Source organism: Penaeus monodon, chromosome 42 (genome assembly GCF_015228065.2).
Source record: "Penaeus monodon isolate SGIC_2016 chromosome 42, NSTDA_Pmon_1, whole genome shotgun sequence".
In the NCBI taxonomy this organism is placed as follows: domain Eukaryota; kingdom Metazoa; phylum Arthropoda; class Malacostraca; order Decapoda; family Penaeidae; genus Penaeus; species Penaeus monodon.
This window is the reverse complement of record NC_051427.1, coordinates 16,435,478-16,448,543: the sequence shown is the minus strand read 5'-3', so window position 1 is coordinate 16,448,543 and position 13,066 is coordinate 16,435,478. Positions and strand designations below refer to the sequence as shown.

General features: G+C 40.9%; 1 pseudogene; it reads right to left on the bottom strand.

The window, feature by feature from the left end:
• Window positions 1–745: 745 nt before the first annotated feature.
• Window positions 746–13,066, bottom strand: part of LOC119599449 — a 13,391-nt pseudogene continuing 1,070 nt past the window's right edge.

The following is a 13,066-nucleotide window of genomic DNA, read 5'->3' as shown; positions in this document are numbered from 1 at the left end:
GAGTAGTGTTGAGGGAGGTAGTGTTATAGAGAGGTGGGCAATAAGGCTGTAAGGTATTAATAAGGGAGGATGGGGTGGTTGATTTTGGAGGTTGTGGGGATAGAGGTGTTGAAGTTGAGCATGCTGAAGAGTGGAAATGTTCCTTAAGGGTTGATTGTTGCTACTGTACTAGTAGGCATTGATGAGGGGGTAGTTTTGCAGTGTTCAGAGCCGTGGTCAAAGGAGAGCCTGGGTCAGGGAATCGGTGGGGTTTACATCGTTGGGGCTATTTGAGGCTTGCCCCTAATAGTGGGGATATGTTTTCATTACTGGCCATGGTAAGCCTGTGTTATGTTGGGGATAAAAACAGTCCACCCCTCAGGGTCCCCTTGAGGGGTAAGGGCTAGGTAACTAAATCAGGGGAATACCGTGCCCATGGCTCCCTAGGCCGTTCAGGACTGGCACAAAGTCAGCCTTTCATCCTTTCAGCACGGCTCTCACACCTTAGGAGGTGGATAGCAGAAGGGTTTGGTGAAGGGACAGAAACGAAAAGTGGGAAGGAAAAAAGACCATGCAAAATTAGTTGAGTCGAGGGCTGAGTCCCAAGGTTGGGGAGTTCCCCATCATTGGGTCCCAGTCTCCGCCTCCTAAGCCCCCCCACGACAACAACAGGCAAGGGATTGGGGGGTTAAAAATCTAAACTTCTAATCTAATGAACATAAAATAATCTAACACTTTTAGGAAAGATTAAATAAAAAAAAACACAAACACTGAAAATCTTTATTATATGAAAACAACAGGTAAGAGGCTGCATCCATTAGGACCCTGTGTGAAGATGCAGCAATGTCAGAGCCTCACTAAGTGAAGCTGTGATATTAGATGATGCTGTAAGTGTAGATATGAATGCTGCACTTAGGAGATCTGGTGCTTGATTATGGAGGAGGAGGATTACTTCTGGCAAATGTTCTAGGGCAGTTTCCACAACTGCAGAGTCTTCACACTTTAGAGCAGCCAAAACTGCTTGCCCAACTCGTCCTCCAAGAGCAGTCGCTGGTGTAATAATCGAGAAAGTAAATCCCAGCAAAATAGCCTGACCTCTTTATGTGTGCTTACAATGCCCTCACAAAATGTATGCGTGAATGAAGGGAGAGCAGCATTGACCCAACGATCAGGCAGATCACTGACTTTCTTCAGAATGTCAAGTTGTTCCTCAGGTAAAGTTGAAGACTCAAGTCGACTTTGTAAATCTCCAACTTGACCCATGACCCAAGGTGAGGCAAAGGACCCTGTGACCCTCCTGACGTCTGACCAAATTCAACACCTGACTGCTGTGTCATGGAAGACTCTTTTGGCTGATCCATGCCACGTGCTGCAGCTATAGCAGCTAATGATCGAACAGCAGCAATGTCTGGATAATGCTTTTGGAGTGTTGCAAGAAGATTAGAATGTGTACACAAGTAGGTTTTCCTGCAGGTCCTCCCTGACACCCAACCCATTCCATTAAGAGGTGTGAAAAACGAACTAGCAGGTGTTCTAGCTCATGCATTCTACCATGAGCTTTAAATAGGCCATGAAGCTGTCCAGTGTGGGAATGAGAGCATCATGATGCTGTGGAGCAACAGAAGAGGTTGTAAAAGTTCTAAAACACCAAGACCATGGAGAATAGTTCAAGATAGTTGCTTGCTCTCAATGCTGTTAGCTGGAGATGATTTGTCCCTTTGAGTGAAGCAGCTAATAGAGGCAAATGCCGAAGAACAATTAAAGGATGTGCTGCTGCTTGTTTGCGTACAGCTGCTTCAAGATCAGACATACGCCTGCGAAAATCTCTACCTGGATGTGGTGCAGCTAAACATAGTAAAAAGTGTATGCAGAGCCACATCTGCTCCACTTTCTTGAGCTCTGCCACCAGATGCCCCAGCAGATACAATTTTTGTCATTGTTCCTGCTGGAATGTAGAAAAATCTTTTGGCAATCTGAGATATAGGTGATATAATAAGTGTCCTGCTGCCTGCTGACATGGACCAGTACCCTGAGATATCTCATCCAGAGATATCTCAGCCAAGTGTTCAGCCAAGGCCTGAATGGCAGACACTGAATTATCAATACTATGTAGAAGTAAAGGCAGATGTGTCTCAAGAGGTAATGTGCCACGTCCTCCATCCAAAGAACTCTGACATTCTGTGATCATATACTGAGCTATGTGTACCACTTCTGATGTACTGAATGATAAAAGTGTTTCTTGAGGGGCATGTCGTGGTGTTCTGCGTTCCCTACCTTGCCACAGCTTGGGTACATGCAGTACAGCCCAAACAAAGCTTAACACAGCAGCAGCATCTAGAACAGGATTGTGCACACGCAAAAGAGCACGAACACAGTGTTCCAGAGTGTCCCATCTTGCTTGGTGCGTAAATGCAGCCAGAAGATAAGCTTGGCTGTATCCTCCTTCTTTGTGATCATTACCAGGACGCTTTTTGAAGAGGAGAATTTGTTGGAGTTGATCAGACCCCTTTTCAAGCTCTGGGTCAAGAACTTGTAGCCAGTCTAGAAGTAAAGCAGTAGGTGCACTTGGCCCTCCTTGAACCTCCTTGCCTTGCTTTACTGTCATTCCTGACAATAAAAGCTGTGACATGGCTCCCACTACAGGTGCCATTTTCCCTCCTTTCATGGCACAACCAACAACACGGCATATTTCCTTTTCCAATTGGCTTGGTTCTATGCTAGCTAGGTGCATCAGAACTGCTTGAGTAGAAGATACATCAACTTCAACTTCTGGCTCCTTTTTCTTAATCTTCTTGCCTGGGAATTCTTCAGTGTTAAAGGTGTTAAGAACATTGGTTAAGGGAGACTTTCTTTCCGGAGCCATCTGAAGGATAAAGGCAACTAACTGGCATGTGAGAGCATACAGTTTCTCGCAACCTTTCTTGTTGTGCAGATTGCGCAACATACGGAATAAGGACGCTGAATGGATGTAGTGATCATGTAATCCAGCAACAAAACTAGGTGCATGCTTCTGGAAGAAAGGAAAAGTCTGCTGAAACTGATTTTAGCTCAAAGAAATACAAATGTATATAATTTTGTTTGTGCATACATATATGTATCTCTCAATATGTTCATATGCATATTATTAAGATAAAATGGGAAAGCGAGAAAGTTATCTTACCGGAGACTGCACAATAGCTGTAAGACTATTCAGGAACTCGTTGATATATGGTCCTTCAGGATCTTGCCTGCTTATCTCACGGCTGAAGTGTCTCTGTAGTACCCTCATTGTATCTTGAACCTATGCAAGTAATTTCATTATGAAAGCCATCCTTTTCACAACATTAAAGCTATAAAATGTGAAATATATATTTTTTAATCCTTTTGCTACTTTTAGTTGAAATAACTACATGAAAAGACAGCGACATACCTGTTTTTTGTGTTCTCTGTGAAGAAGGTCGTTGGTGAAACACTGTAGCACAAATGACTGCACCTCATTCTTGCTTAATTCTGTATGCAATAACTGTGAGACCTGGAATACATTAAATTTTATCAATAGTGAGAGCTAAAATGTAAATTTTATAGGTATTTAAAATCTACGATCACATGCCTTGGTCATCTGTCATCAAATCCTTAGTGAGTGAAGAATACTTTTATATTTTATATTGTACAAGCAATCCATCTGAGAGGAGTCTAATAAAATCACTTGATAATGTATGTATGTGTTAATAAAAACACCATTCATACCAAGTTTATAATAATTCCTCTTGAATATTCTGAATAAAAATCCTGAGCATTAATATCGACATTATAATAATAGCAATAATAATAATAATAATAATAATAATAATAATAATAATAATAATAATATTAATAATAATATTAATAATAATATCAAAAATAACAATAACAATAATAATAATAATAATAATAATAATAATAATAATAATCAATAATAAATAATATAATAATAATAATAATAAAATAATAATAATAATAATAATAATAACATTAATAACTATAATAACAATAATAATATCAATAACTAACAATAACAATAAATGTAACAATAATAATAATAACAATAACAATAACAATAACAACAATGATGATGATGATGGTGATGATGTGATGATGATGATGATGATGATGATGATGATGATGATGATGGTGATGATGGTGATGATGATGATGATAGTAACAATTAATAATAAGACTAGTATCTTTTAATAATAATAATAACAAAAATCAATAACAATAATTAACAATATCAGTTAATAATAATCAAAAATAATAAAAAATAATAATAATATAAATATATAGTAGTAGTATTAGTAGTAGTAATAATAATAATAATGATGATTAGGAAGAATAACAATAACCACAAAACTGATGATGATGATAATAATAACACTGATAACAATACTTTAAAACTAACAATGACAACAATAATTATTTCTTTCTCAACAACCAAACAAAGAAATCTGAAATTTGACAATGCAAACTGTATAAATCATACACATTTTCTTCTGTAATTGTTAAAAGTCTCTTACATTGAGAGCAGTCACCAGAGGTCGTATAGGTGGTGGTCTTTCACCAACAACATCCATGTCATCGCGTTCACCAAGAGTAGCAGCAAATGCATGGCCCCCTCTGGCTCCCCTCTGTGTTGAACCTAAACATGGATAAAACTGGATTAGAGGCTAATCTTTCCTGCAGTGCAACAATACCAAGTTCAAAAGAAATATTCAACATTTTTCATATAGAAATATCTATGTAATGTTTTAGTAAATGGAACTGGAAATAATTGGAGCATACTAGCCATGTAAGTTAATATCACAATTATCACACAAGATACAAATTAGAAATGTGAGGGACAATGTTTTTTCCTCATCTGTCTTTGATACTGAACAAGCCAATTACTACTTTTCAATGGAAGAACTGAAACAAACTTTAGGCTGACTTTGGAAGACTGTAGCTTGAAAAAAATAATCCTTTCAAAGCCATAAAAGCTCATAAAATATGCCCTTGTCAGGGCATTCATTCTTAGGTTAACCCAATGCCACCTGTGAGTTTACTTTATTAATTGATTTTACACATAGATGGCTACACTTGTACTGTGTCACCAATGAGCCAATTACAAGTATTACCTGTCATGCCTGTTTACTCTTTTCCTTGATTTTTAAAAATATTTTATGCTGTCTTATATTGCTAATGTCTATAACATTATAGTAATTATAATATTTATAATAAATATAACACTATCGATATTCATAGCATTAGTAAAAAAAAAAAAGTTTCAAACTGCCAATTCAAGGAAAGGTGAAATCAGGTAAGGTCACAAGATCTAATAATTGACTCCTTTGTGACTAAGCACCTGCAGAGCTATCTATGTGCAGAGATATTTAACAAAAAAAATGAGCACGGCATTTTCCCAGCGACCTGGGTTAAGATAAGTTCATGCAAAACCTTCATGATCACATCAAATGAGACAGCAGGAAATTTCATAATACTCAGGTGTGGGTGATGTGAACGGAGAATTTGGCTGTGGGCCACGGTGATGCAAGCTTGCAGTTGTGATTATTTCAACTGAAGGCCAGAGTGATGGGAAAGACTCGCCACAAGTGAATAAACCTTGGAGGGTGATTAGACTCATTTGGCATTTAGATATGGGGTTCTGCATTATTTCCATTGACAAACACATGTGGAATGTAGTGTCCTGAGCCATGACAAGAAGAGACTGGGAGGGACACACTATTTCCATGCTCAGCATTCTATTCCTGGCTGCCTTCATTGCCGGCATAGGTTGTATTACAAAAAATTATATAGTATGAAAAAAAAAAGTGTTACTTAGTGTTATTATTCTTGCACAGAGATATGGAATACCTAGAGAAGCGATATGGAGTCTGTGCAAAGAAAACAGTCTATTACCACCTGGATAAAGCAAATCAAATGACAAATGTGGAGTTTGGAAAATGTGGAAAAAAATTTAAACACTTGTCCATAAAAAGGGAAAATAACATTGCAAAGGGGGGGGGGGGATGGAGTCATGTTACCACACACAAGTGTTCATGTGCACCCAGCCTACAAGCCGTGCACCTGTCTGAGTAGCCGTACATGTAAGCCTAATGCCTGTATTTTGGGCCATGTGACTGCTGTGAAGCAACTGGATTGAATGGGTTAATAAGAAAGCTAAAGTACATGGTAATACATTTTGTCTAAACACCCTTAAAGTCTTAAATCATGTTTGGAAAGAGAATTTTCTTAAAACCATAAAATACTTGCCTCAACAAGTTTGTGCCATATATGTTTTATGGCTTTTATCCAAGACAGCAGCTGCCACAGCTTCCTCATTGGTGTTCACAGCAACATCCAAGGCACAAAGTAATTTGGTCATGCTGGCAACAGGTATTCCAAATGACTGAATAAATAGCACTAATTGTGATGGTTCCAAGTCCTGAAAGAAAAAAAAACATTAATTCTCTTTTTTTCTTTTCTGACATCTCTCAATGTGCCCTGAAAAAAAAAAAAAACATTAATTCTCTTTTTTTCTTTTCTGACATCTCTCAATGTGCCAGTTTTAAAGCATCTCTAACTCTCCCTATTTCTATGATAAATACAAATTATTTGATTTTTACACATTGACTAATTACTGGCATTCATTATAACAATCAGATTACCTTTAGAGCTGCATCAACAAGGTGTGGAACAGTTGACCTAATCATTTTCAGCTTCAGCCAGTCTGGTAATAATAGAGCCTCTTCTGATGTGTCTACCAGGAAAGCTTGAGGCATTTCCTCTTGCTCTGGGAACCATGTTGTCAGCAACTCATGGAAAAGTTCAGGACTGTTGTCAGGTCCATGAGTGAGAAGGATGACCATGCATGAACGACAAGTATGTGCATAACAGCTTGTTCCCCAGATGCCCACTGAACGCGCACCTGATCCTGACTTTCTGACATGTGAAAGACTCTCTTGGAGGTAGTCGCACACCTCTCATATAGTTGATAAATATAATTAGAAGGGCTTTGAGAGTATTGTGAGCATGCTGGAAGGGTTGGTTGGGTCTCTCAGGCACTGGCAAAATGGCTGAAATCATTGTACAACGCTCAACAATTAACTGTGCCATATCCTGCACCAACTCTGCCTGGTCTTGGAGAGGATCGTCTCTTGTGTGCACTGCCAAGAACCGTATATATGCACTCACTGCATGTGGGTCTGTTTCAATCTGACAAGCTGCACGGAGAGCTTGACTTGCCACACCTTGAACCAGGTCAAACCCAGGAAGATTTGGCAAGTGTTGGAGAAGCCAAGCATGTGGAGTATGAGACTCCCCATCTACCTCCATTGGGTCTCCCAGTGGAGCCACAACCAACTGGAGCCCTCGTACTGCCTGCATGCGAGCTGTGGCCTGCTGGGAACTAAGGCGTCGTAGAAAGTAGTCTAGAATCTCAACACTCACTCCATCTTCTGGCGAGGAGCCCGTAACAGTGACCGCAAATGTTGAAAACAACTGGTGATGTCTTGCAGCTCCATCTCCCCCTCCACTCCCTGTTCCAGTTTCACTGAGGAGGAACTCACACAGACACTGGACAGGAAGTACAGAGAAAGCTCCCTCACTACTCTGGACCAACTCTGCCAACCATGGCATGCTTTGAGAGGCACCCTGACGCTGATTATATCAACCAAAAAGTCTGGATTGCGACTTCGGCACAAGAGGTGTCCAATCTTATGTGAAGCGTTAAGTGCCTTCAGTTGATCCAAGACAATAGGAGGGGGTTTTCTTGCAGGTCCTGTAGGATCCATGGTTATTAGTTGACTCAAAAGCAAACTGTTTTGTTCTGTGATGGTTTTCTGTGCCAAGTGAGACTCAAAGTCAAGGATTTGTTGTCTTTCAAGGGCACACAGATGTAATTCTTGATTGGTCATTTCTTCTCCTTTCTCCCTGCTGCTAGTGTTGGAGGAGGAAAAACGAAAGAGTTTGTTATGCACATTTCCATCAGTGTACGCAGTGTTGGGTATGATTCCCAAGCAAGAAGCCCAAACACAGTGGGATTGTGTGCAGTTATAAGTAAGAGCATCATCCATGATTTCCAGTACAAATTTGCAATTGCTGTTTTTGGAGGTCTATAGCCCTGGGGTAGTGGAGAATTCTCTGGAGGAATGTAAGGGCAAAGATTGAAGATTAGCTCTATCACCTTTGTATCATCAATTCTCAAAACTTCCATATCATCACTGGAGAGGGATGCAGCTCTTTTGATTAACTTGTCAACTAATTCTATCAGATCCTGTGATTTGATCCACTGATCTTTCATGACTGCAATCATCAGCAACCTTGTCAAAGTTTCTTGTTTCACTGGAATATCTGAAGTTAAGCGAAAATACAGTGGACGGTCATTTTCAGTAGGCCAGTTGTCTTTTATGAAATAAACTTCTGCCTGTTCAAACATCAGCAATTTGTGCAAGCACCTTGTATACTCTTCTTTGCTTGGGTTGTAACACTTTGGAACAACCCGATACATCCAGTGAATGGCATCACGCTGGATGGAGGCCACCATTTCCTGGTATCGTCTCACAATTTCAGGATCTCTGTGCTCACCACGGTACATTTGTGTGGCACTCTCTCGAACTTGAGGAGAAATGGCCACAAAGATGGTGAGAACAATCAGATCTGTTGTACTATGAAACATCCTTTCTTTGAACTCAAAAGTGTCACGAAATGTTGGATCCTTGCGTTCTTTCATGAGTCCCTGACAGAACTTCTGAAATTGCATGTCATGTCTCAGAGCCCTGACTATCTCTCGTAGCAATGCTCTCAAAGCACGCAAAAAATCTTCCCTGTTACATAAGAGTTCTTGGAACTCTTCTGCTAAAATGATTGCTGCATGTTCAGGAGCAAACTGGAAGATAACAGAGAGTATGGACATATTGCTTGGATTTCTTGCCTGTGACAGCTCATTGTATAATGTGTGTTTCATCACTGAAGGAATGTTATCTGGATGAGCTGCAAGAAGCTCTCGTAGGCAAGACATGTATTGGTTTATGAGGGGCTTGTGCTTCAACCTGATCCTTATTATGTGGCTTATACACTCTATATCCAACTGGGAATGTGTGTTACAGTTTAAACACAGGGACATTAGGAGTTCTGTAGCTGGTCTCTGTAATTTAGGGCTTTGTAACCACATTTCCAGCCTCTGTGCAACTTGCCTTCTAACCTCTAAAATACCACACACAGATGATAAAAACCTGATAGAATTTCGTGCGACAGCATCTGGATTTTGATGCCGCACACCTAACTGATGCTGCACAGCCTCCATAACCATTTCCTCTACTTCTGACATTATGCCTGCATAGCGATTAGTGACATTAACATCTAGACTTTCCTTACATTCCAGAGAAAGTTCTGAGTCTCCATCACCTGAGTCAGCACCTCCAGATCCCCCTGATACAGGAGGAGAGGGACAGTCCTGCCTGCTGCCCATGCCGAGGTCAGGGTACAGGAGACTTTTTGGAGGCATCTTTGTTCTGAAAGCTGTCGCTATGTTATCCACAAAGCCCTTACAGTCTTCATGATCAACCCATATGCGTTCTCCCAAGGAGTCCTCAATGTACACACGCACAAATATGTCAGGCCAGGACTTTTCATCTTGGTATGCAGCCAGCAAGATATTAGCAGCTAGGACAGAGACAGCTGCATTCCCTTTGCCCTTGTAGGTCATTGAATGATCTCTCTTCAGGAGGGAACTAAAAGCTTCAGTGACCATTTCTGAACGACTGAAGAGATGTGGCTTTACTTTGGCCAAGTACATGAGAGAAAAGCACAATAAATTGTCAGGCTTAGTCCTCTGTGCTCTTAGAGTCTTGACTGCACCACACAAGTACGGCTCTGAGTTGTCACCATATTCTTCCCCAGCTTCAATAAAGGGTATCAAGTCATTGGGGTCAACCTGGAAAAATTCAACAAATTCATTAACTCCAATTCTTTATAAAGTTGCATAAACACAATTATAAAAATAGTAAACCAATCAGGATCCATTCTTAACCACCAATACTGTATTTTTTGGCATTTTGTTGTACAGAAATGGCTCCACATGTACTCAGTGATCAAGGAGTCACCCATCTATTTCACCATTTCTTGAATTTTTTGGGAATTTTTTTTTTATGCTATTAATATTGATATTATAATTATTATTGACATTATGAATATTAAACTGTTATTATCCCTTTGCTGATGGGTGGCATGTACGTACATGCCATGGCATGACTGGACTATCTGCCAGGGTCATGTACGTACATGCCATGGTGTATGTATGGACATGCAATGTTTTTTTTTTTTTTTTTTTTAAATCACGTCAAACAATAGATCTTCTGCCACTGAACAATGATGTATTGTTTTTTCTGCATTTTTACAAAAAAAAAAAGACAAAAAAACAGACAAAAAAAAAAAAAATACAACTTCAACTCCATGATGCCACACACTGCTTATTTTACTATGGAGTCTATATAACAACAAAAATATCCTTCAGTCTTGATTTACCAGGAAATATGGCAAATAGAGACTTTAGAAAATAATATAACTGAAAATACAACATATGCTCGTAGTATTACGAAGAAATGGCAAGGGATGCTGGTATTTGGCATGAGCGGTCGCGCATGCTAGGGTGACGATATATGCCCCCGGCAGTGGGGCCCAGGCCACTATGAATACTACCGTCGGGAAAGGGTTAAAATACTAATAACGTAAGAAAATCAAATTAAAAAATCAAGGAAGAGGGTAAATAGCTAAGATAGGTAGGACTAATAATTGACTGACACCTTGACAACGAAGCACTTACTGAGCCAATGGACATGGTGTGCTTTTTTTGTTATATAGGGCCATCAGGTTAGCTGTCATTATAAACAAAATACTACAAACAAATAACCATGAAAGTTCACCTCAGCTGCCACATTTTCCCATTCTTCACTGAGCAGGTTGACCATGTCACCGGTACTTTGCTTTGGAATTCCTGAACGAACACTGGCTCCGCTGCCGCTAAATCCAGGCTTAGATTTTTTGGCCAGTGACCCTGAAGAGCCTGCACCTCCATCTCGACCACGGTCACTTGACCCACCTGCAGAAAAATCAAATTTTGAAAAAATTGTTATGATAACTATACATACATACATATGTACATCAATCTTCCTGTGTGTGTGTGTGTGTGTGTGTGTGTGTGTGTGTGTGTGTGTGTGTGTGTGTGTGTGTGTGTGTGTGTGTGTGTGTGTGTGTGTGTGTGCCTGTGTGAGTGAGTGAGTGAGTGAGTGAGTGAGTGAGTGAGTGAGTGAGTGAGTGAGTGAGTGGGTGAGTGGGTGAGTAAGTGGGTGAGTGAGTAAGTGGGTGAGTGAGTTGGTGGGTAGGTGGGTGGAGTGGTGGGTGGGGGAGGAGGGAGGAGGGAGGGAGGGAGGGAGGAGGGAGGGAGGGAGGGAGGGAGGGAGGGAGGGAGGGAGGGAGGGAGGGTGGGTGGGTGGGTGGGTAAGTGGGTGGGTAGGTGAGTGAGTGAGTGAGTGAGTGAGTGGGTGAGTGGGTGAGTGAGTGGGTGAGTGAGTGAGTGAGTGATTGGGTGAGTGAGTGAGTGAGTGAGTGGGTGAGTGAGTGAGTGAGTGGGTGAGTGAGTGATTGCGTGAGTGGGTGAGTGAGTGAGTGGGTGAGTGAGTGAGTGGGTGAGTGAGTGAGTGTGAGTGAGTGATTGGGTGAGTGGTGAGTTGAGTGGGTGAGTGGGTGAGTTAGTGAGTGATTGCGTGAGTTAGTGAGTGAGTGAGTGAGTGAGTGAGTGAGTGAGTGAGTGAGTGAGTGAGTGGGTGAGTGAGTGAGTGAGTGAGTGGTGTGAGTGATTGCATGAGTTTGTGAGTGAGTGAGTGAGTGAGTGAATGAGTGAGTGGGTGGGTGAGTGAGTGGGTGGGTGAGTGTGAGTGGGTGAGTGAGTGAGTGAGTGAGTGAGTGAGTGAGTGGGTGAGTGAGTGATTGGGTGAGTGAGTGAGTGAGTGAGTGGGTGAGTGAGTGAGTGAGTGAGTGGGTGAGTGAGTGGGTGAGTGAGTGGGTGAGTAAGTGGGTGAGTGAGTGGCTGAGTGAGTGGGCGAGTGAATAGGGGAGTGAGTGAGTGGGTGAGTTGGGTAAGTGAATGAATGAATGATGAATGAATGAATGAATAAGTGTGCATGCGTGTGTAGCAGGATGAACTTATCTTTCACAGTTAGTGCGTATCCCTAAATGTGACCAGCAGTCATCCTCCACTGGGGTTGGGGGAGGGCAGTCCCCATCAGTGATTGCAACCAATCCACATAAATACATATATACATACTATTTCATTTCCTTCATATTTTACCTTACTTTTTACCTTTTTACCTTACTATTTCTCTCCTTTTTTAAATACTGGGGCCCAGTTCGAGGGGTTTAACTAACACAGGCATTCAACCTTGCAATTATTATTCCTGGTCTCATTTATTCACACTGAAATATGAATGATCTTTTTGTTATTTTCAATTGGAAATGATAAAATGAAAGTTCCTAGTCCTTTGTGCTCCAGTCAATCCTGGGTTATACACAAACATTGGAGTGTGAACCAAAAACATTCCTAACCCAGAGATTTCATCCCTAGACTCCAGTCCTATCGCCATATTTTCCTATCAGGGGTTCTGCCCCCAGGACCTTAAACCAATCTTGCTCTTCGCATATCATTAGTCACAACATATTTTCTTCATTCCAGTAATTCTTTACAGTACAGATGCACTCACCAGAGACAAAGTCCCCAATTCCACATTACACAATTTATTCAACAATCTAAATTGCCGAGACTGGGTGTGCCTTTGGGCACTGTGAAAGGGGAGTATTATGGGTGGCTGTGCCCACCAACACCCCCTGGCAAACATTGTCTTCACCTCAGTATGCACTATACATGTACACTCTCTCTGCATCTAAGTGTACTGGCAATTGCTAATGCCAAAAATATTTTGACAAGATAAAGAGCCTAAGACTTACCTGGTGTTTTATCATCAAATAAAGAACCAGTCTAAGCTCATTATCAATGTAAGAGGTTTGTTGCTCTTTGTTGAACTGAAAAAAACACTGATTGCTT